Source organism: Thunnus albacares, chromosome 7 (genome assembly GCF_914725855.1).
Source record: "Thunnus albacares chromosome 7, fThuAlb1.1, whole genome shotgun sequence".
NCBI classification, from domain to species: domain Eukaryota; kingdom Metazoa; phylum Chordata; class Actinopteri; order Scombriformes; family Scombridae; genus Thunnus; species Thunnus albacares.
Window position 1 is genome coordinate 12757516 of NC_058112.1, and position 27011 is coordinate 12784526.

At 40.6% G+C, this 27011-nt stretch overlaps 1 protein-coding gene and 1 long non-coding RNA gene across 2 annotated transcripts in view; both read right to left on the reverse strand.

Moving 5' to 3' along the window:
• The window catches only part of ldlrad3 (low density lipoprotein receptor class A domain containing 3), an 87984-nt gene that overhangs the window by 11806 nt on the left and 49167 nt on the right, over positions 1–27011 (reverse strand). The window lies entirely within an intron of this gene.
• On the reverse strand, positions 15–24105 carry LOC122986137. Its single transcript, XR_006404244.1, has 4 exons — positions 24039–24105; positions 17093–17102; positions 12130–12135; positions 15–26 (listed from the first exon to the last, which is right to left on the reverse strand). It is a non-coding gene; the product is annotated as an uncharacterized LOC122986137 (long non-coding RNA).

The following is a 27011-nucleotide window of genomic DNA, read 5'->3' on the forward strand; positions in this document are numbered from 1 at the left end:
TTTAGAAGTTTCATCAAAATGTTTAACTTCTACTCTCTTGAGCAATTACGGGTTTGTACCCTTTACCAGACCTGCCAATACTCCCATTTTTCATATTTTTGTATTTTCACCCCTCTCTCGCTGTGCTCCCATTTTGTTGTTTCTCCTGGGAAACTCCGCCAATTTGCATAAGATACGTGGCAAACTCAGATAAACAGACAGACAGCTTTCATGTTATCAACTTAACCTGCATGATGTGGTTGTCTAAAGCGTACTGGCGGTGGATGGGGCACTACGGGCAAAGCAGCTGAAAATATCGCTTGCCTACATGTTTCTGCTTGTTAAACAGGTGATTTGATAAAATAGGCTACCTATTGGCTTTTTACTCATGACGGTTTTGTTGCACTTACAGTAATGAGTGTAACTGTCGTCAACTTGAGTAAAACATTATCCCCCACCCCCACCGCCAAAAAAACTTCCCGTATTTTGAAATCTAAATGTTAGCAGGTATGCCTTTACTTTAGTTTCACCCTTGTTGTCCTCTGTTATGTGTTATTGTTTTTTATAAATCCTCACTGCCAACAAATCTCCCCCTGGTGAGATATGAAAGATTGATTGATTGGATACTGTTCTGCCAAGCCACGCCGGGAAGCAAAGCATGCTCTGCAACAGGACTGTTCCAGATCCCTTCGGCATCCCAATATTAATATTCATGTCCCATGCTGTCGTCCTGTTCCTGTTGCTGTGCCGTGTCATATACTATACGTCTGTTCTTGTTAGCATGTACAGAGAAGGAAAGGAATTAATGGGCAGCAATTGTGTGTGAGTGTGTGAGATAGGGCTGGGTGATATGGACAAAATCAAATATCACAATATTTTTGACCAGATATTTCATAAGATGTTTACACGATAAGATTTTTGATAAATAATCATCAGTAATGTGGATATAATGACTAAGTGGGTAAAGGCAAATAATAGAACAGCTACAACAGTCTGGTAAGACAGAAAATTACATCACTGTACTGTAATGCAGTGTTTAAAACTAGGAAAAGACAACACTTACGCCATACCACAATATTACTATATCCAAAATCTAAGACGATATCTAGTGTCATATCACAATATCGATATAATATTGATTTATTTCCCAGCCCTACTGTGAGAGAGTGTGTAGTAGTGTATATGCCCGCCTTTTGTTTTTCTCTTTAAGAACTTCAAAGTGTCTTTATGGTTTCCTGGAAAAGAGAAGTAAAAGTGCCAGGATATTTGTATTGTGTTTGCATATGTCCTTCTGTCTGTCTTTATATTCCAAGGTGTGTGTGTGTGTGTGTGTGCACATGCCCACGCATGCGGTTGTGTGTGTGTGTGTGTGTGTGAGTAGAGCGCTTTGGGGAAGGGAGGTTTTCATGCTTCATCGGACCTCTATTTGCCTGTCCTGTAATAACTTGTCCGCTCCATTGCTTGCCACTATCAGACCCCCCCTCCCCCCTCCTATAACACTCAGTCACAGCTTACTGTGGGCGGCCAGAGGACAGGAGGGGAGGCGGGTTAGAGTTAATGGATGACTTTTGCATCTGCAGAACATCCACAGAGGAGGAGGAGGAGGAGGAGGAGGAGGAGGAGGAGGAGGAGGAGGAGGAGGAGGAAGAGGAGACTGGAGGGACAGATGGGAAGGACATGGCAGGAAGTTGAAGGGAAGGTCAAAGAAGACAAGAGTCTGATAAATTTAAGGAGCAGCTATAGTATGTGATAATGATTAGATGATGACTGTGAAACAATAAAGAGCGAGGTTGGGGTTAAGAAAGTACTAAAGCTGACGAATTACATTCTAGTTGAGTACTGAGCATTTCAAATAATATATCAGACTGATCCAACAATGCAAACAACAGCTACTGCTTCACTATAATGATGATGGTGACCATAACTGGGCTTCATTTCAGTAGTTTTCAGTATCACTATGTAGGTACCATCTCGGTAGGTGACACACATATATTGTTATTGTTTCATGTTAGGACTGGGTGATATGCCCCCCCTCCCAAAAAAATCTATTTTTTTGAACAATTGTGCAAGAATAATGAAAGACCTGCACCATCTGCAAGGCTGTCATCATTATGCATAAAATACAGGTTATACTACAGAGCTATTGATGTCAGTACCAAATGCTTCAACTAGATCTCACACATCCAGTGAAATAATCACTTTCAGCACAGATAGAGTAGAAAAGTCTGCTCACTGATTGATCTGTTGCTGTGTATTTCTTTACAAAACATCAGCCTGATATCTGCAGAGCGCTGCTGGCTAGCATTAGCTACCCGGCAGGTAGAGACAGACTGAAAAAATTAAGGATGTTTTCCTCCCTTCTGTAACAAGCAGCCAATGAGGTGTGTTCGGTTTAAGCAAAGTTAATCTGAATTTCTAGTGTTACATTGATCTGCATTAACTACAGTCAGAAGTGATATCGTAGAATAAAGTAACCCCTAATGTATGATGATATGTACAGTAAGCATTTCTTTCTTTCTTCATATTTTATGTGTTATGCTTGCTCAACAGGTGAATATGTGTATAAGAACAGTGAACGCAGCTACATTTACACAAATGTTGAATGTTAACTGTTTACTAAATGTCATTATATATTTAGGCAAATAGTTGGGTTCAAGCACTCTTTTCAGTATTTCTGGAGGGAGGGAAAGGAAAGGATGAAGGGATTGTAACTGTTAAAATCTTTTATAAACCAGTGTCTAATACACCTTATCTAAAGCTTATGTGTTGCTTTTTAGAATTGTGGCTTAAATGCACAATGTCTTCCAAGCCTCAGTATTATGATATATTTGAATTATATTAAACTGATTTGTTGGCACATAGTAATAGTATCTTAGTCATACAATATCAGCATCTTCTTATTGTCTGTTATTACTGAAGCAATTATGCCTTCTAGTTAGAGGTGGTAAGAGACGAATATGGAGGCGAGAGAGGCGGCAGTGCACCCAGAGGAAGTTCATCTTTGCCAACAATATTAAGCTGAGTGTCTGTAAGTGAGGATGTCAGTCAGAGGGCTACAGTAGGTAAGAGTTGGGCTGGTTAACATGTGAGGAGAATTTACTGAAATACACATTTCTTTGCATGTATCATTGATTAACCGTCATGTAGCAGTGTTTGAACCAACCTCGGTCATGGGTTTGTTTCACATACATACATTTTAATATCAAAAAAAGTAAAAGTAGTCATTCCAGGCATATGTTTATTTAATTATTTGCAAAAAAATTGCCTTTTATGAATTTGGGCCCCTGCCCCTCTAACATCCTCTGCACGTCCCTGCCATTGTAGCACTGTAGGCAAAGACTGTAATGTATTTTCCTGAATAAAAGGCTTTAGATGTTGGTGAAGAGATGGGCTATGAAAATCACTTTTGCTACTGTATCCCAGAGAGGCAGACTCAGCAGGAAGTGCAGTAACGAGGACACGTCACTCATTGTTCTATTCATAACATGTTGCATGCCTCAGCTGAGTCGCACAAGTGGGAGTTTTTTTTTGAAACCCTTTCATTTGGGTAGCAAGGTTGAGGAGGGTGGGTTATTTTTTTCCTGGGGGAAAAAGGATGGACAAGAATGGGGAGTGTGAATGGTCGGTCAGGATCATTGAGAGGCTTTGACTATAAGCCCGTCCCACCAAACCTGACGGGTACAGTCACCATGGCAACTATTCTTTGGGGGCCGAAAGGTGAGTTAGGAAAGGGTGGAGGCGAGCCTGAGAGTGGACACAAACAGATCTCAAGTGTGCCAGGCGCATGCGCACACAAAGATAATGCCCAAAGCCTAGATGTGATGGAGATGACTGATAAAACTCTCTGGAGATAAAAAGTCCTACTCAGGCCTGTGTATATGTGCAGAGAAAGGATCTGCAGGCTTAGACCAGCCTTCTCAGGAGGGACGGGAGACTATTATAAATCATAGCCTGCAGCTAGAGCAACAAAACAGCAGACAGGATGACATGCAGGAGTCACAGAGGAGTCACAGGCACATCTGACAGCCTCAGTGACAGGAGGCTGACATGGGACAATTGACTGTTCAGGGAAAATTGGTTTTGGTAACTTATAAAACTTTCATACAATACAGAATTGCACTAGTAGAGGTTGAATGTTGAGGAACAGCTCTGGCTGACATTCACAGAGAATTGGGATGTTCATTAGGTTCAAATGTGAAAACACAGACTGTGAATATCTTATAAAATGAATGCATTTTTTTCTTCTTTGCTGAAACATATTCCTGTCGTAAGAATGATTGAACACCATTAAGTATGCCATAATCTGTTAAAATCAGTGAGAACTGAATTGTGCAAGCACAGTAATGAATTTAAATACCCTGCTTTCACGTAATCTATCATATGTGTGGCCTGGAGGGCAGGAGAGAGTGTGTGTGGATGCATCTGAAACCATAACCATAAAACACCTGAAATCTAGGTTAAACACTGCCATTTCTTTCCAACTGTCCTCTAATTTAAAGTGGATTTATTAGAAGTCAGACACAAGGTCAACTGAAAAGTTAAACGGTTCTGGAGGCAACCTGACCAAAAAATATGGGGAAAGACAGTGTTTGATGAAGAGGAGGATAGGGCTGAGTTGATCATCAAATTAAGCTGTCACATAGTTTTTTTGAAGAAAAACGATTATAAATATCTAAGAGAAAGACTATTTAAAACTAAACTCAATTACTGGGAATCTGGCAGCAGTAGCAGGGTGTTTTTAACATGACTAGTCTTCTAATAAGTGAATAGTAGGACAGTGAGGACTGTGCAGCGCTGCCATGTTAACTATGACATTGATTCTTTCTTTTTGCTCACCACTAATTGAAGCATCACTGTCAAAACTTTGACTTTCAACAATTAGGTATGCATCTTTTCCCAGATTGTGAAAAGCATCATATCGGTGGTTTTGAATGTTTTAATGTGATGGAGCTGCACTTATGGAACGTCTGGAACATTTGAAACGTGAAACTGTGTTGTTGGGATGCCAAACCTGAAAGAAGCCCACAGAGACGGCATGAGAAATATGTCCATCTTCCATTAAAACATACGCAGCTCACTGTCAAATCTCTGGTGTCGTAGTGCCCTTGAATACACTAAAAAGGAAGAGTTTTTAACAGTCTTGTTTTGCCAGGAAATCAATCTAAAAACCCTTTCTGCTTACAAATATGATCACCAGTAATGAGTGGCATTCAGTTGATGCCTATAAATAGTGCTGTAAAGGTACATGCAGTACCGTAGTTGTCACTGTATACTGTAATATATTTGTGTAAATGCTTGTAGTTGGACAGTGCTTATCAAACTCTCCAAAGGGACCAATCCCCAGATCCACACACTGCAGCGATCAAACTAGTGCGTGTTGATTTCTGCTTGTTATTAGTTGAGTGTGCAAGCTGCCAGTGTAGATGTCAGTTTTATTGATCACATAAGTGGCAGTTAAGTCATCAGTCATTCTTGGGCTGCCACTCTCAGGTTCACCTGCTGTGTTTGTTCCATAGCACTGTGGTGGCTGGCGGGTTTCTACATGAGATTAAAACTGGTTAAATTGGTTGCTGTGGTGCAGCTTTTTGTGTCAGGGCTGAAATTATGACAAACAAAATGTACTTTGCTTGTATTTTTGTTAGTTACATCCCTATAGTGTGTTAAATTCTGTGAAAAGAATCAATTTGTGAGCATTATGTGACATTTTTTAGTGCTTGTGTAGAAAGTTACTTTGAACTGGGAGTTAAAATCCAATTATTTTCATATTGCTCAGAGTAAATTAACATACCCACATTTCTGTATCTGTCAAAAGCGGAGCACGTGATGTTCCCTTCCCAATAACACACAAGATAATGTGTTATAAGTTATATTAAACTGAAGACTAACTGTCAAAATGAATTGTTACTTGGGATTTTTATAGTACCATGAGTAAATGCGGCAGTACTCTCAAGTTTAATTGTGACACACAGGGTGCACTCATGAAAGCCACACATACACTCACAAACACACCCAAGAACATGCATGAGCACACAAGCAAAACATTCCCCTTGGTAACCTTATCTACTGAGAAGCTGTCGTGACAGGAGACTGTGTTTCAGTCACTGAAGTTCCAGTATTTTTCCAGCATTTGATTTCGTTCTCGGAGCAGATCATAGTTACACAGGCAGGATTAATTGAAGTGTGTGGAGATCTCTTCCCTAATCACAGTACAGAAAATGTCCAGTTGTTGAATAATTCCAGTTATTTTCAACCTGGATTTCATTTCCTAGCCTTTTGTGTCTTTAATTTAACATTTACATGCTTCTATTAGGCCAAATTATACCAAACAATAACATCAACTATCATAATTATGCAGACGACACACAGATTTACTTTGCCCTTTCACCAAATGACTACAGTCCCATGGATTGTCTCTGCAAGGGCACTGAACAAATCAGTGATTTGATGTGACTTTCTTCAGCTAAATGACTCATGTCTCTGAAAACTAGAAACAAAGACAAAATCTTGATGTAGTCTTGGATTTGAACTTAACTTAAACAGCCACATCAAATTACAAAGTCCGCATTTGACCATCTTAAAAAAATATCAAGAATCAGAGGACTGATGTCCAGGCATGACTTAGAGAAACAAATCCAAGCTTTCATTTCCAGCAGGCTACATTACCGTAATGGTCTTTTCTCAGGTCCCAAAAAATTTCTCAACTTTTGCTCATTCAGAGAACAGAGTTCAAAGCTCTGCTGCTTGTCTATAAATCTTTGGCTTGAGACCAAAAAACATCGTCTTTTATCATGTGAACTCTATCAGTGTCTCAGATCATCAGGTAGAGAGCCGCTAACTGTTGCCAGCATGCAAACTAAACATGGAGAAGCAGCATTTAGTGACTGTGCACCACAGAGCTGGAACAATCCTCTGGAGGATGTCAGACTCATTCTGACTTTGACCATCTTTAAATCCAGGTTAAAAACTTTTATGTACTGCACTGCCTTTGACTGAACCTTAAGTATTCCTCATTAACCATCTTGCCCTTATCTATCCTACATTTATGTCTCTGTTATTAACTTTTTGTATTTCTTTTAAGGTGATCTAATCTTTTAAATTAGTTTTAATGCATTATGTAAAGCCCCTTGAATTGCCCTTGGGTATGAAAAATAATAATAAAATTGCCTCGTCTAGTTTTAGCTACTGTGGCAATTGATTGTATATAAAATTTCATCATGTATGTATATCACTGAAAAGTTAAATGTACTGCATACATCAGATTTTTTTCACTTTGATATAATGCAACATATAAAATATTGCAATATTTGATACATACACTGTATACAATATGTATGTTAATTTCTGTGTGCATCCCTAAGTATGCAGAAAGGCAAGTAAATGCTGCTCAAGGCCAAAGGCCATCTTATGCAGCCTGCTCAAGGCTTATCTATTAAAGGTACAGTGAGCAGCGGCTCCCCACCCCCACACCACAGATCTACTTTATCCTGGCAGGCCATGCTATGATAAGTCTGAGCTCAGTGAGGAGAGAGGTGCAGGGAAGTCAGGCCAGGATCTGGCTTCAGATCAAGTGGGATAAATACATAGACACACATATGTACACACACATAGTGTAAATACACATACAGTAATGACTATGCAGACACGCACACACCAGAAAAGTTCTCTGCAAAGAGCGCATCTTTTGCAGCCATGCAGACCCACAAAGACACACACACATACACACACTCAAAATATCAGTGCCCACATACAATGCCAATCCTCCCTTGGCTTTAGTTCTGCCCTATTCTTCTCCTGGTTAAGAAACAGAGCAAGACCCCTGATGCCCATTCCACCATCTAATCCTCTCCCCTCCAACAATAGGCCTGGTCAGGCTGGTAGAAGCGTAAGGAGCCCCTGCGTCTTTTATCAAAGTCAAACAACAGAACAACACAGCCCATTGCTGAAGGTCTGTGGCTCCTACTCATATCTTTCTTCAGCTACAGTGGAATCAATGTCCTCTGTCTGCGTGATAAGAAGCACAGCATGATGGTCAGTTGTGCAGCTTGTACATATTTACTCTGAGTATGACAGTTAGGGTTGAGAAAGCATGGGTAGATTGGAAATCAGTGCCTGTGGGGAGGCTGGTACATGGAGGTCAGAGATAAGGGCTGGTCCCCGAGCTTCTTCTAAGATAACTCTTTAAAGTCATGACCTTTTAGGTATGGGAAGGCAAAGTGGAGCCAATCTGTGAAGAGCACTGGTCACACACACTGCACAGTCTGAACAAACAATGAGGAGCTGAGCTGTGCTGAAACAAATCCCAGCAGAAATCTTGGTTTGCCTCACCAGAAGGTATGCTAAGTATGTCACCATCTCCGTGTGGTTTTTTTTGCATACTCCCTAGCTATTATTAAATCTAAGTCTTTGCCTTCTCGCTCATCCTCTTTCTCTCCCATTTGCATCTCCTTGCACATCAAGTGAAGCACACAGCTGGAAATAGAAGTGAGTCGTCTTCTTGAAGACCAAAAAGACTGAGCAGCAACGTTCGATAAATTGCGCAGATGTGGTGAACATCATTCTCCACCATTCCTCACCTTATCTCCTGGCTGTTTACAACATCACAGCTTCATTAACCAGAAGAAAATAAAAGGAACTGCTCTTGTCACTCGAGGGAAAGGCTTTAACACAACAGTCAATTAGGATCAATGCTTCTAAAATCAATTATGCATGTACTATACAGTCTATGTATGCACTAGAGCCCTGTGGCTTATTGGTTGAATTGAAGCAGAGGGGCTCAGTATGTGTTTAACCTTTTTAATGGGAGAGGCTTATTTTTTCTTCCTATACTCTTGCTGTGCAGCTTACTAGTTGAGTATATTTAGCTCATTCCTTCCCTCTCACTCTCACACCCCCCCCCCCCCCGCCTTGAGTTTTTTTTGTCCATCTTTATCGACGGCATTCTTTTTTTTGTTTGATCACTGAAAGCTCAGTGAATGTTTGTTTTGCTTCTCCTCCCTCATGTCTTTGTTTCTCGCTTTGTATAAAACAATTCAGTTGCTTTATGCCTGTTGATCCTGCACACGCCTCATTCTCAACAGGAGCTTCATTTAATGGGTTAGACAGCCACATTAATGGGTTTGTCCTAATCAATAACGGCCAGCTGCAATATAGGTTAACATACACAGCTGCATCATTTCCGTACGTAACGTAACAGATCCCTGTCCGTGCACTCACACGCACACGCACATTCATTTTATCTTTGTAATTAATTCTTTTGAGAATATGCACATTTATTGATGATCCCATTCATCAGCACCAGGCTCAGGCATGCATGCACATATTCTGTACACACAGAAACACAATCTCTAACCCACGCAACCACAGATGAGACAGACCACACATCAAGCTGTAGCACACAGTGCAAGTGAGTCAACTTTTTACCAATCTAATTAATAATGCAGCTTACAGCTATGCATCATCCATAGCCTGAGGGAATATTACAATAACACGTCAGGGCGGGTTATGATGCGGTATACTCAACTTTCACAGACACAATTACAAGCACAAAAAGCAGGAACATTAACAAAAAGTGTGTCCCAATTGCATGCTAACTATACATGCTAACTTTATTGTATATACATTCAATACTATAGGTGTTTTTTCAGTTAGTGTACTTGAGGTAGTTCTGTTTTTTACAACCAGAAAATGACATTAGAGGTGTGCTGACAAGTATCACACATCCAAAGACATGGCTGTAGAGCAGGAAACTACAGTACACTACCATTAGAAATGAATGGGGGTTGATATGGGTAAAGGAAATAAATGAATACCATTTTCTAAAAAGTGAATTACCGATACATTTTCTGTGCTGTATGCAAAATAACCCATTTTTCAAAGTTTTATAATATTTCAAGACAGCCCTTTGCAAAAAAATGCAATTCACAAAAAAGAAAAAAAGACAAGTCAAATAAAATCACAGCCTTGAGTTTTGATGATATATCTATGAATATCAACACTGCTGAAAGCTTCCCAGTAGACTGGCAGGGCTAGAAGATGCTGCTTTGAGAAACTAGGCTAGCAACAATAAAACATCACTGGAAAGCTGTCCCTCAGGAATAAACCCAGTTGGTCTTCACATTCACATCTATTGTGGATAGTCTACAAGGAAATTGCCTATAGTTCACAGAATTTCACAATTAGAAGACTAAATAAAGGCACATTACAGCCTCAGTGAGGTTCTTCAACAGGAAGTAAGAGTCAAACATTTGCGTCAGTGCAAACCCTGAATGGTGGAGAAACATGGTGATGGCTGATTACTCTGTAAAGAACTAAGGAGCTACACTGTGTGTGGTGTTTTATCTTACTTTAACACCTGAAAGTCCCACATTCAAGAATCTTGCAATTTGAAGAAGAGGGCAGTCGTAGAGTGGTTTCTTCATTCTCTTTCATCTGAGTTTCTTGTTGGCTATGAGGCTGGATTAGAACCCACACATCATGGATGACACAGTATGTAGGAATTTCTCATAGAGGGCAGACATTTCCCTTGCAGAAGTAGCCAGTTGTAAGTTATTTTTGCTCAGTATTTACACTGCATAAAATAGTTTTGAAATACACTACTGCAGCTCTGTTACTTGATCTATGGAGAATCAAGCTGATTAATGACCAAACTCTGGTGTATCAATATCTCAAATGCACAATCAAATTTCCCCAATACCTTCAATCATAGTGAGTAATGCTTAAAGTACACTCAATTCATGCATACTTTCCCAAACACAAAGCATTACACACACATATACATATACAGACACAACTACACACATCTACTGTATGTAGTCAGTATCTTGCCACAGCTGCACAATTTTAAATCTATTATACATAAGCAAAAAATAAAAATAAAAAACTGACATACACTCTCCACAACTGTGATGTTATGTTTATGTATGTATGAATAAATAAATTAAATAGGAACAAAGAAAAAAAAAACAAGAAAGAATGTGTATAACAGAATGGAGACAGCCATGAAGCAGGTGAGAACAATGTTTTCCTTTTCTACTTTTTCAACTTAAATACTCCACTGAGGCTACCAGACTTGAAATTGTATTTGCAAATGTATTCATACTGCATATTCATCTCTTCCTGCACCACCCACCATCAATTAGTATTGTACTGTTCTAAGTTTTTTTTAAACTCAAATTCTGATATTGAATGCAAAAAGATGTGCTTATCCGCACTATTCCAGTGACAATTAGGGCCCTATTTTAACAATCTAAAGCGCATGGTCTGAAGTGCATGGCGCAAGTGCATTTAGGGAGTGTCCAAATCCACATTTGCTATTTTAATGGTGGAAAAATGGTGGCTGTGCTAGGCACATGGTTTGATTGGGCATCAAACTACAAACTCAGTAAATATAAATTGTTAAGTGCAGCATTAACAACTTTAGGAATCCATTTAATAATAATTTCTCAAACATGCAAAAATGTTTTAACATCCCATTTTTTGTAAAGTTGCTACCACTTTTCTAATAATAACTTAACATTTTAAACAGTGAAACATCTCACTGGGTTGCCCCTGATCTCTAAATAACAGTTAACAGTCAGTTACTTAAGTGCAAAAAAGGTGAAATTGCCCATTTTGATCAACGGCACACATGACAGGCATGCAAGAGTTGATCTATTGCGGAAAGTGATCTAAAATATGCAAAATTCTGCAGAGATGTCTCTCTCTGTTGATCAGTTAAGGGAACTGTCACAGATGAAAATGAATTCAAGTGAATGAATATCCCAGATGAATGAAAGTGACTGATCATAGTCAAAAATTCACAAAAAGAGCTTGTTTTATACTAGGATAACAAAGTATAGATATTTTATAAAGTGCACTGTCCGTAAAACTGAGCTTTTCTGTTGAATGTGACAATAATTAAGATGTCCTCTATCTGCATCTCTACCACATCCTGCAGTTCTATTGGCCCAGCAGCTCACATACACCACATTCGTCCTGCAGGCATGCTTGTCCTTGCTTTCCGCATATTCACTACACCAAACAAAGCTGCTTAAGAGAAGGACCAAAGGTGAAACACACCACACAAATCTCTTTTCTATTGTTCACTGTATCTCTTGCTCCCTTTCCCTCCCTATCCCTTGGCTCTCTCAATCTCCAGCATGGTTTTTTAACATGCCTCTGGCATGTGGGTGTCCACATGACAGTATCACACAATGAGAACAACCTAAAGAGAACGAATGGGTGAGACAGAGAGGGGGAAAAAAAAGAGGATGAGGAGGGTGTTAGAGGAGATGATAAAAATACAAAAAAAAAAACCCCACCACTGGAGGAACAGAGTGGAATTATCATCTTAAGTGTTGCGTTTAAGCCTTGCCCATCTGAACAAAACCACCGCAGGCTACTAGAGGAAACAAGAAGAGAGAACAGAGAAAGCCCAGGATGAGAGGAGACAAGACAGTGGGGAATGAGGAGGTGAAATGGTAAAAAGAACTGATGAGAAAGGGGTGGAAATTGGAGTGAAACGACAAAAATGAGAAAAGTCGATGAGAGGTTAATGTTACATGGGCAGAGTGATGATGATGTTTTGGCGACATTGTTCTCGAAACAGTCATGCCAATAAAGCCTATTGAATTGAGTCAGAGAGACAGGGGAGAGTGTGCAATAAGAAAAAAAAGAGACGGCAATTGAGAAACATGCTGCAGGATCCAGTAAGTACCACTGTTGCACGCGGGGACTAATCTAGACCCTCCATTCAATCTCTGAGCTTAAAGTATACCTATCCTGTCAAAATCTCATACCCTGCAGTTTTTCTCTCCAGTCATCATTCACGCTCCTGTTCTCCATTTTGTTTGCTGTTTTCATCCCTCTGTTCTCCCTTCTTTTGTCTACCTTGCTTTGTTTCATTCCCACCTCGACACACTGGCTCGACTTCAATCGACTCATCCTGATCACTCACTTTGTTGTCTCCCATTCCCCAGCGCTCCTCTCTGTTCTGCTCTTACAGTGCCTTTGCTTCCTGCACCTGTCTCTCAGGTTTCTGCCTGCTTATTCCCATCTCTGCAGATACCCTATTTCCTGCTTACTTTCTCATCTTTTTCCTCCACTCAGCTCCTCTCCTCACCCTCCTTAGTGGTTTTTCTCTCTTCAGCAGCATCCATGACCCCTTCCCCAGCTACTGTTTCCTTCTCCCTGTTTCTTTGTCCTCCCCCTTGATTCCCTGTCTTTCTACACAATGAATCCGGAGGGTTTTATCTTTTTTCACTCAATGGCTTTGCCACTCTCCCTAATCCCTCATCTCCATCAGCTTCCCTCTCGCTCTCTATCACTCTCTCCCTCCTGCTTTCTTTCCCTCTTTCGCTCAGTCGTCTTCACACTCATTTTGCTCTTTTTTTTCATCCCATATTCTACCACCTCTCTCCCCCTCCACTGTCCTCTCGCATTTCTGTCTCTCACATCTCTGACATGCAATCCCTCTTTTCTCTCTCCAGGGCACTGTTCTTTTTCCTCCGTTCCACTTAAGCCCTCCTTCTTTTTGCATTTCCCTGATGGATACACGCATGCCAAACATATATGGAAAGCTCAAAGCACCACCCAAACCCACATCTGCATTCTATCACACATTAATAATTGCCGTGGCTCTTTGTCTGTCAAGAAACGCCTTCAGCTAAACCATATCATGGGTGAATGCACACTTACAGTATTGGCAGAAAACATATTTGCAGAAAATAACCCGGCCCATTATAGTGAGAGCTGACTGACACCTAATGCATCACTTAGGGGAGTCTATCTGTTTACTCCTAATAGCTGCACACCATTTTGGTCCACTGCCACTTTAGTAGATGCATGTAGGGATAATACTTCCTCTTAGTAATACTTAATACTGGATTAGTTACTGTCAGGTGACTAATAAATAAATCGATACATCATTGGGAAATCATGCATGGGAAGGTGTTGCACTATTCAGCACGATTGGAAGATGTGTTTAGTGATCCATAACACTAATAATTCCAGGCAATATGAGAGCCTCTCAGTGGGATTTTGTATTTTTCGGCTGAAGGGAGTGATATTTAAGGGGGTCACTTCTTCTGATGAGATGCAACAGAGCACCTGATGCCAGTGTTGATTACTGTCATTTTGTATTCATATTTTAGCCACTGTTATTTGCTTTAATACAACAGTCTTTCAGCCCTGCAAAATTGTGACGCTAATTCTGATATAACACTATAATTTACTCCAGCAGACTAGAGTTGCAAAGCTTCTAAATGACTCTGCTACTTATGGGTAGGTGCATTAGACATGCCTGAGGAAAAGATAATATGGTCAAAAAAATTGTGTAGGGAAATTAAATTGAGCTCTGAGCACATAACCATCTCTTAAAAGTACTGTATCCAAATTTGTCCAACATTCATCAAAGCCATCCAAGAGAATGAAATCATATTAGGTGCACCTCTTAACTGTGGTTTCATAAGTTTCTTCATTTTTAACTCAATGCGGTTTAAAAATGCAAAAACAGCATTTTTCCTCTTGTCTTGAGCCACAAAGGGCCAAAAGAGATAAAAAAAAAGTCTTGTACAAACTTATGGAAACATCCCTACTAGAAACTTAAAAACAAGTGATTAAATTTTCCTTTTGAGTTCTTTTTACCGCATGCAAAATTAAAGGGGACCTATTATGCTGATTTGCAGCTTTCTATTTTTATTTTCGGACTTCACTAGAGTAGGTTTGCATGATTCACAGTTCAAAAAACTCCTTATTTATCTTATACTGGCCCTTTATGCAGCACCTCAGTTCAGCCTTACTCTGAAACAGGCTGTTTTGGATTCCCCTCCCCTCTGCCCCCCTCCGTAAAAGCCCACTCTGTTCTGATTGGCCAGCTTCAGGAAGCTTCCTCTGGCTCCGGGAGAAGGCTCCCAAGGCAGCGTAAACAAACTATAGTAGTCGGATCTTGCCTCTTGTTCTCACTGTTTACCTAAAATATAAACTTCTCATATACATCCGTACTTGTTGGAGCTGAAATCCAATCCAAAATATACGAGTGGAGAACACAAACATCCGCAGCAACAAAGATTACAACAGGACATCTCTGTTTGGTAAGGCTCATTACCTGCTTGTTGTTTGACATCTTTATCCTATCTGTTTTCAATTCTCGGTACTTTTGTAGTTTCTAACTGAATCCCTGTGCTTTGAAGTTTAGTTTCTCTCTGCGTTCCTGATTGTACTTTTAGATATCTGCCTTATTTTACAGTTTGCTGATCACTTTCAGCCTTATCAGAGTCATGTTAAGTTACTGCTGATGAAAACCCAACATTTTCTGCTTTTTTTCTGCCGCTTTAAATGAAGCTTTTAAATGACTAAATAATGGGATGGGAGACCTTTACTGTGAAGAATTTACAGGAAGTGAAATGTGTTTATCCCTCGTTTTAGTGGAGCTATTCTTCCGATAAAACTGGTTGACACAACAAGATCCGGAGATATTTGGAGCTCTTAGTTCAGCAGATCAGATAGAAATAATGCAGGGAGGCATAGTACAAGCCACAAAAACGCCATAATGTTAGCAGAGCGGAGCAGTGAACTCCAACGAGAGCATTTGACACACATGCTGCAGCAGATGACCATAAAAAGAAACTCGTCACAAGTTGACATCCGCTTGGTTTGAAAGTAGGAAAAACTGTTGGTAATCAAGCATTCAGAGCAGTCTGAGACCTGAGCTTTTTGCTAACCGAGATTACTTTTACATACATGTACCTCATTATTTGACACTTGGGCCACGTTTGAACATCCGACATTGTAACATCATAGATATGACTGAAAATAAGGAAGAGCACGATAGGTCCACTTTTAAAGACTTCATTAATAATCTCAACTTTTGCAAAGAAGTAGTCAAAGTATCTTCCACCACTTTACAGCTATTGAAGACTTTAGCAGGGTGACTAATGAGCAGTCGATATCTAGTATTGGTGCAGCCTCAACGCCTCTCGGTCTTTCTTTAATGTGACATCGTTCGAGAAAGATAATGGCCCTGTGAGCCTCATTGGAGTTTGCACAATGCAGACTAGGCAGGCACAATATTCTAAAAAAGCTAGTGTACTGTGAAAAGAGTAGAGGTACTGCAAATGACTAAAATGATTAGGTTCAGAGATGGAAAGAGAAGTGTTAGAGAGAGCCCCATTCAAGCACACACTTTACATGGTGATCTCACCTCTTTTCTGCTGTCAGCCAACCAATAAGTGTGTGCTGTGGGGCCAGAGAGGAGCACGTCTTTCAAGCCAAGTGTCGATGGAGCAAGGATATGTTGCAGCTGAGGCCAGGCTTAACACACTCTAATGCAATTGTGAGGCTCGTAGAAGCACAAATCAGTGAGCTAATAAGCTTGTTTTTTGTCCTATTTGTGAAATTTTTTTGGCTTGCGATCATGGATCAAACCAGCTCAACCAGGGTTGACACTTGTGCTATAATACCTCTTAATGGCAGACCTGACATTTTTTTGTGCTCATCCAGCCAAAAACCTTTCAAAACAGAGGTGTACAAAAAATGCAAACAACAGATTCTGCATGTATCTAACCCCCCTCCCACACACAAATGCACCCACATACATGAACACACACAAACAAAAAAAAACCCTCACTCAAAGTACAACTCTAACCAAAAGGAACAGTGGAGCTTTTGTTCGGAGTGAAATTCCTCCACCAGTCTGTGGGTGCAGGTCGTCACCACCATCACCATGGTGACTGAATGAGGATAAGTTTAGGAGGGAAAGGTTGTTAATTTACAGCAGCTTGAACAGCGACGGCTGACTGGTCCTGATTCAAGGACGGGGATGATTCATGCAGAGTATGGTCCCAGGAGTGACCCCCCTGTGTGGCCATAGCCAATGGCAACGAGGCCCTTAAACAACAGCAGCTCTGAAAGAAGTGACACTTAGCCTTGGTGAGTGGGAGAGGGAGAGAGAGGATGACAAGAAGGGAAAGATGAAAGAACTGCAGCTATGTGTTCTCAGATTAAGCACAGACAACAAATACCACACTGAAGTAGGATACACACAACAGATAGATGCACAAACATAATCCACTGTGTTCTTTCCCACAACAGTATAGATGCTAAATGTTCCTGCCAGACCATCCAATATAAAATGTACTATTACTATACTGGACAAGTTTATTTACAATTTAAATTAAGGAGACAGGAAGCTGCACCCCCTCAGCTGAACGTTGCCAGCAGCAGCTAGCAGCATCTTGCCAACTGCTTGGCCTTCCTCTCCTGCAGACCAGCAGCCGAGAGCCCCTCAACACTGGTTTGTGAACATGCTTCAGAATAACAAAAGCAAAAACCCGAAACTTTCCCAGAGTTCAAATCCATGGGCGGTGACATGTGCAACCTCCCCTATTTGTGCCTGTCAAGTGTGCGTTGGCTCTGATAAACTGGCACTATTACATTCCACTCCCACAACTCAGTCTACTGCCATTATATTCCCCTACGCCATTTCACACTCCCTCCCACACCTTTCTCTCTCTGCCAGCTCTTTGAGTGCTACTGACGAAGGGCATGAACAGACCAACATCTCAGCGTCACACACACACATCTCTACCACAAAAATTGCACATGGATTAACTTGTCATTTTAATCTATAGCACCTACGTATATACTATTCGAGCCCAAAAGCTGGCAGCAATCAATGGGGGAGGCTGTGGCTGTGCGAGAGGCTATTAACAAGCTAAAAGGATACCAATGGTGAATACAGACTGAGGGACTTTTAATCACTCTGACATTCTTTGTCCTTTCTATATATCAGACTGACATTACATATTAATGTCTAGTTTACTGGCAGCGCTAATGGAGAGGCAGGAGTTACTGCTGGATGTCAGCAGACAGTCACTGTATATACAACCCCCTCTGAATTACTGCTGTTTATTAGCCCAGTAAATGGCAGGGCTGTGAAGACAGGTTGTTGAATACATAGTGCTTATGCAAAAGAGCAGATGCAGTGCTAGTGGATCTATCGAGTAGTTCTTACACAGCCTTAGGAGGATATAACAAATAGAAAGCTGCAGATTACTCTCTGTGGGAGGGGAGCATCCCTGGAGTTTAAAATGAGGGATTTGACTTCTCTGAGACGAAGCGCTCCATACACAAACCAGAAGGTTAAAACTACTTATTGTATTGTGTGGTGGGGATAGAGACGGTTTGTGAATATGTGACTATAGTGGTGGCGATGGGCTGAAATGAAACTCATGGGCATGCTTTAGACAGATATAGTTACAATACATCACATTCCCTTGACAGGCACTGTGAAAATGACTTATTCTTGCTGAGAAGCTTATCAAAATGTACAAAAGAAATTGGCAAGTTTAATTATACACTGTCATGTTCTCCAAAAAGTCCACTGCCACTTAATTTGCAGATCTTGAACTATGTTTTTAGCGGGGGGCCCAATTTTCATCAAACCAATCAGGGTCAAAGGTGACATCGCCTGCCAATGTTTTGACAGTATACTCATGTAAGAGACTAATGTTAATTGTCAGCCTGTCCTCTGAGGACCTGCCAACAATTACTCTGACGGGTCAATGGTAAAAAAAAAAAAAAACATAGTGAAGAAAAACTGTTGTGATACTTCTGTTTCGTGGACCGCAGAATGTAAAGTATAACGCACAACAAATCCTAACTGCTGAAATCCACCAGGCACGGAGTATTTCATGTAGGTGGTGTATCATGTAGGTGGAGCGGAGTGGGGTGCTTGATGTGCTATACAGACTCCGTCTCCATCACTGCATGCATATTGAGTTTTGCTGTGATAATGCAGTTGGTTATGCAGAGTTTGGAAGTGTAGGCTACGTTAACAGGTACTGAATCAATTAACTGGGTCATTTTAACCACAGGATCGTGGGTATATATTGATTTGATTGACATATTTTAATGTGCAATGTAAAAAAAACACCACAAGGTTGCACTGCTGCATCGCATTGCCTCTGGTACAATGAGATATTTATTTTAATTATTTTTAAACAGTTTGTACTCATTTTTTTTACACAGTTTTATGTAGTTTTTACCTCTTGGAGAGCCGCGTAGTCGCATGTAGAGAAAAAAAAAAAGACCAGCCGTGCAAAAATAGAGCTGCACAGCTTCCATGGTCAGTGTAGCAGCTTCATTTGATTATAATGGACGCGCTCTGCTACGACCATGCTGCAACAGACTTGTCATGCTGCGTCCATGCCTGGTGGTTTTCGGCTGTAAGTTTGCAGAGGGACCATGTATTTTTATAGGAGTCTAGACATTACAAAATATGTATACTATACAGGATGTATTAAGGCAATGTGTAAACAAAGGCCTACCCTCGGGTGTGATTCCTTCATTGTAAGAGATACAAGATACCCTTGAACAGAAAGACTATAAATAATTTTGTTTACAGTGCATTGTAATTTAAATCACATGTAAATGGATTTATCCAACAAACAAAGTAAATGTATTCCAAGATGCATGCTGAATGTCAACATTTCTGAACCGTTTTGGTCGGTGGGATTGATTTAGCTGCTTTTGTTCGAATCGGAGGCCTAATTCATGTTGTGATGCTTTCAAAGTGTTTATGAACCACAAGCTCTGCACACTTTACAGTTTTAAAGATTTATTTACCTTTTATTTGTCCTATTATTGCACTAATATTAAAATAAATGGAGTCTAGAGAGTATGCAGCAGTGAAAGCATAAATCTTCCTCATGAGGTGTGGAAAGCTGCAGTACATCATAAAACCTAATGCAGGATCGTACAGTTTTACTGCCACAACTTCACACTGTTTTTACTGTTGTTATGTACAAGGACATGTAGAAATTTTGACACATTTGTGCGTCCACTGTATGAACAAAGCGCACATTTACACATGTATACACACACAACCGAAAGAAATGCCTTTGATGCTTTTGACCACCTACAAAGCATACTTTATCTTCAAAAACACAGAAAGGCAGTTGTGAGCTTCTGAAGCCCTAAAACCATCCACTGGCCCTCTGTTCCTACCTTTACATCACTCACACTTTCCCTAATTCAGAACAACTCCACTTAAGAATAAGGCCAAGATGAAGCCTCTTTGAGATAGAGGAGATGTGAGAATTAATCACTATCACACTCTCCCACAGTCACCACACCATCTGATACTCTTTGTCTACTTGTGTTAATTAATGCGTGATGAGAGACACTGATGTGCGCGTTTTAAATCAATCACTTTTCTTAAACGACTCTAAGGGGATTCTCAACTACTTTTTAAAAAAGTGTCATCTACTTTGCTCATTGCTTTTGTAACTAAGTCCTTAAACTTGCCAGTGCTACGACCTTCTAAAAGTTTCTTCTGGAGGTTACGGAGTTATTTTCTTTTTGCAATTAAATATAAAGAACTATGTGACTGTGTGTGTGTGTGTGTGTGTCCGACTGCGCTCACACACTCGTGCACGTGCTTCCTGCGAGGGCTCTCCCAGCATCTAGAAAAATCTTGTGTGCCCTGCGGTTGTGTTTCAATAAGAATTTGTTGCAGGGGCAAACATGCGCTCCATCACTGCATTCGCTATCCCCTGCTACAATCAGACGGAAAAGAGCAAAGAGAAGCTCAGCTTTGCAAAACTAGCTTTCATGTCATTTCTGTTTCCAGAGTTACACTGCTCGGCCTCGGGGCTCGACTCGAGATGGATGCTACTCTCATCCTCTCTGGCTTATCGCTACCACTCGCTCAGTCCTATCCAAATCCCTGCCTTTCTCTGTCAAATCACCTGTCTCTCTTTGCTTACCTCCATCTTCATGCCCATTGCTATTCATTCCTCCTTGCGACTCCCTTTCTGCTTCCCTATATTATTTTCATGTGGTGCACTTCCCGTTTCTTTGTCTTGCTTATCAGTTAAACGCTCCCTATCCTACTCCCTCTGCTATTTCAAAAATCAATTACCCATCAAATAAAACAATAAACAGTAAAAGAGGCTCTGTGTACTTCTGTTTTATCCAGTTGTGCCAAATTGTTTAAAATCACTCTAACGCGTAATAGAAACACTAGAGGCATAAAAACGCCAGGAGGAGGGTGCTGTGGATCTAACTGATCTGACACCTCCAGGGCAGGATAATCAAATACTAGTCCATAAACTTTGAGATGATCTCTTACTAGACTATTCAGATAGAGTTACCAAATGTGGAGACACTGAAGTAAATAATTATGGGTAAGGAGGAAGAGGAGTTAAACAGAGGAAGATAGGTAACGGTACAGGGGAGAAAGTGAGGAAGAAGATGCTTTGCTCAGGTGGCTTAGAGCGGATATTGTACACCTTATCTGTCACCTGCAGGACTGTGCTTATTATAGAGAGAGAGGCAAAGTCAGAGCAGAATGTAAGGTGAATGTGAGTGTGAATGCATACGGGAAAGAAATGCAGAGAGTCAAACCGCTGCGATGCCTTCACTCCTTCGGAAGCACAGACGGTGATGACAAAAAAATAAATAAATTTTAAAGGCCACCACGACACAGAGCTCACAAGTTGTACAACGCTTGTACTAGATGCAGCGGCAAAATATGCAGAGGAACATTTAGGTTATTTGTGCTCTGTTACTACAAATACTACTGTAAAATCTGTGCTGACAGTGAGTCTTTGGGAATATAACAACTCATCTGAACAGACTCAGGTTACACGTAGGTGCACTGACATATATCTTTGGAAGCAGCATTAGTAAACGTGTATATACAGTGTAGGCTGCTCTGCCAGATTGCTGAAAAATCATGCATTTTTATGACAAGAAAGAGATAAAACTTGGTACTCTATCACTAGACACTACTGTGACATTGGGAATATTAAAATGCTATCCTGTTCCTGCTCACCTGATTTGGAGTTATTGTTTCTACCAAGGGAATTTACATCAGCCATTACATCCCACCACAGGCGTGTACAGAGGCTGCCCTGCCAGATATTTGCAAAGACATGAACTGCTCACAGACCGGTAATCCTGATGCTGCGCTCATTGTTGCTGAAGACATCAATCAGGCTAACCTTAAGAAGGTCATGCCTGACTTTCATCAACATATTGACTGCACCACAAGGTGAAAAAACACTCTGGATCACTGCTACATGCCATTCAAAAACGGCTACAGAGCAGAATTGCTACCCGTGTTCTGGAAGAGCAACCACGCGGCCATCTTGCTGAGGTCTAAGTATGTAAACAAACTACAACGCATGCCCCCAGTGACGCAAGAGGTCAGGAAATGTCTACAGTCTGTACTATATGATGCAGTCTGGAACACATTCCAAGACACCACCGTCAACATCACAGATGACATCAATGGATTCACTGAGTCTGTGGTGGATTTAATTTATGAAACAACACAAGCAACTGTACCCACAGTTAAATCATTCCACAATCAGAAACCATGGATTACCAGAACCATCCGGGATGCCATAAACACACTGCAGCCTGCAACTTAGGGCTGCAGTCTGGAAACATGGACAATTATAAAGCAGCAGCCTACGATGTAAGAAGAGCAGTAAAGGAGGCAAAAAGGGACTATGGGAAGAAAGTGGAACTACAATTTCAGGAAGGCAATCCCAGAAGCATATGGCTTAGCAGGTTTAAGAACTATGACAGATTACAAGCCCACTTCCCCTCCTTGTCAAGTGCTTATGTGTCTCTATCAAGTGAGCTAAACAGCTTCTATGCTCGCTTTGAGGCCATTGGCAGCCAGCGAGCAAAAACAGCTGAAGCAGAGGTTAGCGGATGGGTGGCTGCACCTTTCACACCTATCACCCTCTCTGAGCATAACATCAGGAGGGCTTTCAGGTGTGTGAACACCAAGAAAGCAGCACGACTAGACAGTACCATTGGGTGGGTCCTCAAATTATGTGCTGAACAATTAGCACCAGTGTTCACAATGATATTCAACCTGTCCCTGGCTCAGTTTGTCATACCTACATGCTTCAAGAAGTCCATCATCAACCCTGTGCCAAGAAAAAAAAAAAAAAAAAAAAAAAGAACATTCTGCCTGAATGACTACCGCCCAGTGGCACTCTGTAGTGGTGAAGTGCTTTGAATGGCTGGTCAAGGATTACATCTGCTCTTCACTATCCAGCACATTGGACCCACTACAGTTGCGTCCCAACTGATCAACGGAAGACACCGTAGCACACATCCTCCACACCACCTTATCTCACTTGGACAAGAAAGGGAGGTATGTGAGATTACTGTTCATTGACCACAGTTCAGTGTTTAACACCATAATTACCTCCAGGCTCGTCACAAAGCTCAAGGACCTGGGATTAAACACCTCATGGGGGGCAACATAACTAATGGCCCGATGGCCTGGGGCCAGTAAAAGTTTATGCCAGGGAAGTTGATCGGCCAGTGACGGCCAATCAGCGTCATGGTGGACAAATAAATTGGGGTCAACGGCCAGGTGGGCGATAAGTAATTTGGAATCACAGCATAGGGCCAGGTTTACATCGCTGTGTGACACAGCGCCGCTGCTAAATGATGAACACCACTGCTGAAATTTCACATTGTACATAATAATCATGATGAACACAAACCACATGCTTCGAGCAGCTGACTGGAGCTTGTGGGGAGAGGAAGGGATGTTTGCCTCTCTGTCTCTCTCCTCTGCTCTCTCTAAGTGCCTGTATGCATGAGGGCTGAACTCCACAGAAACACACACGCACACACACAGAGCGGACAGCAGAGCAAAGAGGCCACAGCAGACAGAATAAAACAGAAATTAGGTTATACTTTACTCCAGTCAACTACGACTGCTCGCTGCCATAAGTGCAACAAAATCTGGCAGTATGGGAGACGATGCAAGCAATTTATCAAACAGCTGTTGAACAAGCAGAACATAAACTTAAATATGAAATCTTCCAGCAGTCAACTCCCCTCTCACCACTATATTTTACAGCTATATGGGGCTTGTTATGCTAATAGTGAACTGTTACGAACAAGCTCAAAACAGATTTTTTCTTTTGTCGGACAGCTAAAATAATTGTGCACTTGCTCTCTTTCATTCTTTTCTCTTTCATAGGCACATGTGCGCACACACATACACACATAAAGAGCCTGACGCTGCAAAATGTTTACTTTACTGAATATGCATTTGCTGACTTGCCTGAAACTGGACTTGTATCATGATTTTTTCTCTGATTTTTACATAAATGAATAGAAACCTGTAGGTAATGTGCTGCTCTGTAACTCGCTGCTGTAAGGTTTTCAAACCTGAGATTCTGTCCTTTCAGTTTGTGGATTTTGGCGACACAAGTCAAGAGTTTTATGACAGAGCCACAGTGATGCTCAAACCTACCTTTAAATCATCTCAAAAACTTCTATTTGTATTATTTTTCATTCGACTCCTGAATTTATGGCTAGATATTTCACTGTGACATCAGAGCTCAACTGAGAGGCCATAGCTCACCTGTCTGTGTGTCTCTGTGCTGCTCAGGCTGCTGCTGACAGGATTTTTATAATGAAATGATGCCTGACAGTCACAAATAAATCATGTGGACAAGCTGCAGCTAATTTAACTTGAATAATGTTCATGTCTTATTATGCAATAATAACTCTGCTCTTGATCCACTCATGGGAAAGGGGAGAGATGGCATTAAATAGTAAATATTTCTCCCACTAATTTCAAAGATTGATGTTTGGATTGATTACAGAACATTATTTTTAACTAAGCTCAACTGTTAATGACACTTTGGTTTTTCTTTAAAAAGAACCAAATGTCTTAATTTGCTTTTGGGAGAAATTTTTACCAACAGTAATAAAGTTGTTTCATTAGACAGAATGTCTGAGCAACAATCACAAATTAGCGAAGAACACTTAACACCTGAAATTAAATATCAAATGATCTTAGTTTTGTTCAGTGAAGTCATTTTCAATTCTGTGATGTTTGAAACATTTAAACTATAAATACTAATCTTCAGATTCTCCACCTCACTGACTCCACTACTGCTGTTGCTGCTAGTCAATAATGTGTAGGCTACAGCTCGAAGTTGAGGGTTGCCAGATCATCATTCCAAGCATCCCCCATATCTTGCTCTTTCACTCTTTATCATAATAGTGCACTTTTTTGCAGAAAACACAAAACTGGCAATTCTGCAGAGATCTGACTGTTTTACATTACGTGGAGTTGAAGCAGCTAGATTGTTTGAGATCAGTAAAAACATCGGTAGGGACAATCCAGCAACACCTTGGTATTGGTAAGGACATGTCCTTACTGTCCATACCCAAATCTAAGCCCATGCTTTATGCTGACACCAGTCTACCCCTCCTTTCTACCAGCAGTACCTACAGCAGTGAATCTCTGACCAGCAGCAATAGAGGGAGGAGGACAAAATATGGAGAAACCTACATTTATACACCATTCATTTACTGATTCAATATGTGCCTAACTTTATATTTTGCATATTTGTGTAATATATCAACATTACATATCCATAACTAAAGGAAAGCAACCAAATCTAAAGGGAACTTCACTGTTGTACGTATTATGTATACAATTAATAAATCATCAAATTATGGAAAATAGTTATTTTCATTTTTTGGCTTCTGGGCCAGTGGGGAAAAAATGTAACGTTGGACACTGCCTTTCTGTGCATGCAGATCTTTCAGTTCCTGACAGACAGACCCTAGGTGGTGAAGGTAGGCGGATACACCTCTTGTACCCTCATCCTCAATATCAACGGGTCCTTTGTGGAGAGGTTGGTCAGCTTCAAGTACCTTGGTGTCCATATCACCAAGGGCCTGTCCTTGGAGCTGCATACTGACTCAGTGGTGAGAAAGGCAATGCAGAGACTGTTTCACCTTAGACGCTTGAGGAAATTTCAGGTATCCCCTCAAATACTTAGAAATTTCTACTCCTGCACCATCGAGAGAGTCCTGACAGGGAACATCACTGTCTGGTACAGAAATAGCACGGAACAGGATCACAAGGCCCTGCAAAGAGTGGTTTGTTCAGCTGAACATACAATAGGCCATGCTTTGCCCTGCCTAGAGGCGCTGCAAGAATAAGACTATGATAATGATTAAGGATCCCAACCACCTGGCAATGGGCTAAACAAATTGTATTCAAGACCACCGATATCACGCATCATAAAGCACTATTCAGAGCCCAGACTGAGGTGCATGAATATTGTATAATGTAATGTATTTGATTGTATTTACTGAGAATGTTTTTTAATGTGTTTGCTATAAAATGCATTTTTAAAACGGGCCACATCAAAGGAAAATAAATTATATATAATAATTATATAATAATTATTGGATGCTATGTCTATCTTGGTTGTTAATTGAAGCAAACCTTTCTCAAATTAATCTAATAATGGCTCAGTTAGTTAGTTTCGTTTTAGTTTTAATTAGTTTCTTTGTTAAAAGTCAAGTGTGTGATCATTTCAGCTCTTTATACAGTATCCAGAATTAGTTGTGTTCTGAGATCTAATGCCTTCAACGCTGTAAGGATATGCAGCTATATTCTGCCAACCAGCGCTGGAGCTGTTCACCTGTCTATAAGGAAATGGAGTGCAGTGGACACAGATATCAATCAATATTTCTGCTTCACTATACAGTTCAATTCAGCATTCTGTGCCTCTGCATTAAATTGTGAAGTCTGTGATGATGGATAGACTCTCTTTCTTTCTCTCTCTGTCCCTTGTAAACACACAGTTAAAAATAATAAGAATATCAGGAAGTCAGCTTCACTAATTAGGCAATCTTTAAAAGACGACTGACTAATGTTAGCACATTAAGTCTAGATTTGTATGGTAATGGTAATGTGGAGTAATCATCTCCTGCACCCATGATCCGATCCGTTTTTTGTCAAACAGGGTGAACAGGGTTTTTATTTTCGATATTAATGGTGTTGAAAAGTTTTGCCAGGATTTGCTATGCTCTTACTCTTAAGTCTACTGTGCGACTGCAGCAGAGCTCCTCCCCTGTTTATCAGACATGTTTTGCCTCTTGAATTTTGATCAAGTTTCTGCTGACTTTGCCTATCTCAGTATTGGTAATAAAATTACTGTCTTATGGGCTATAGATGCTGACAGATTATCGTCAACTTTTTT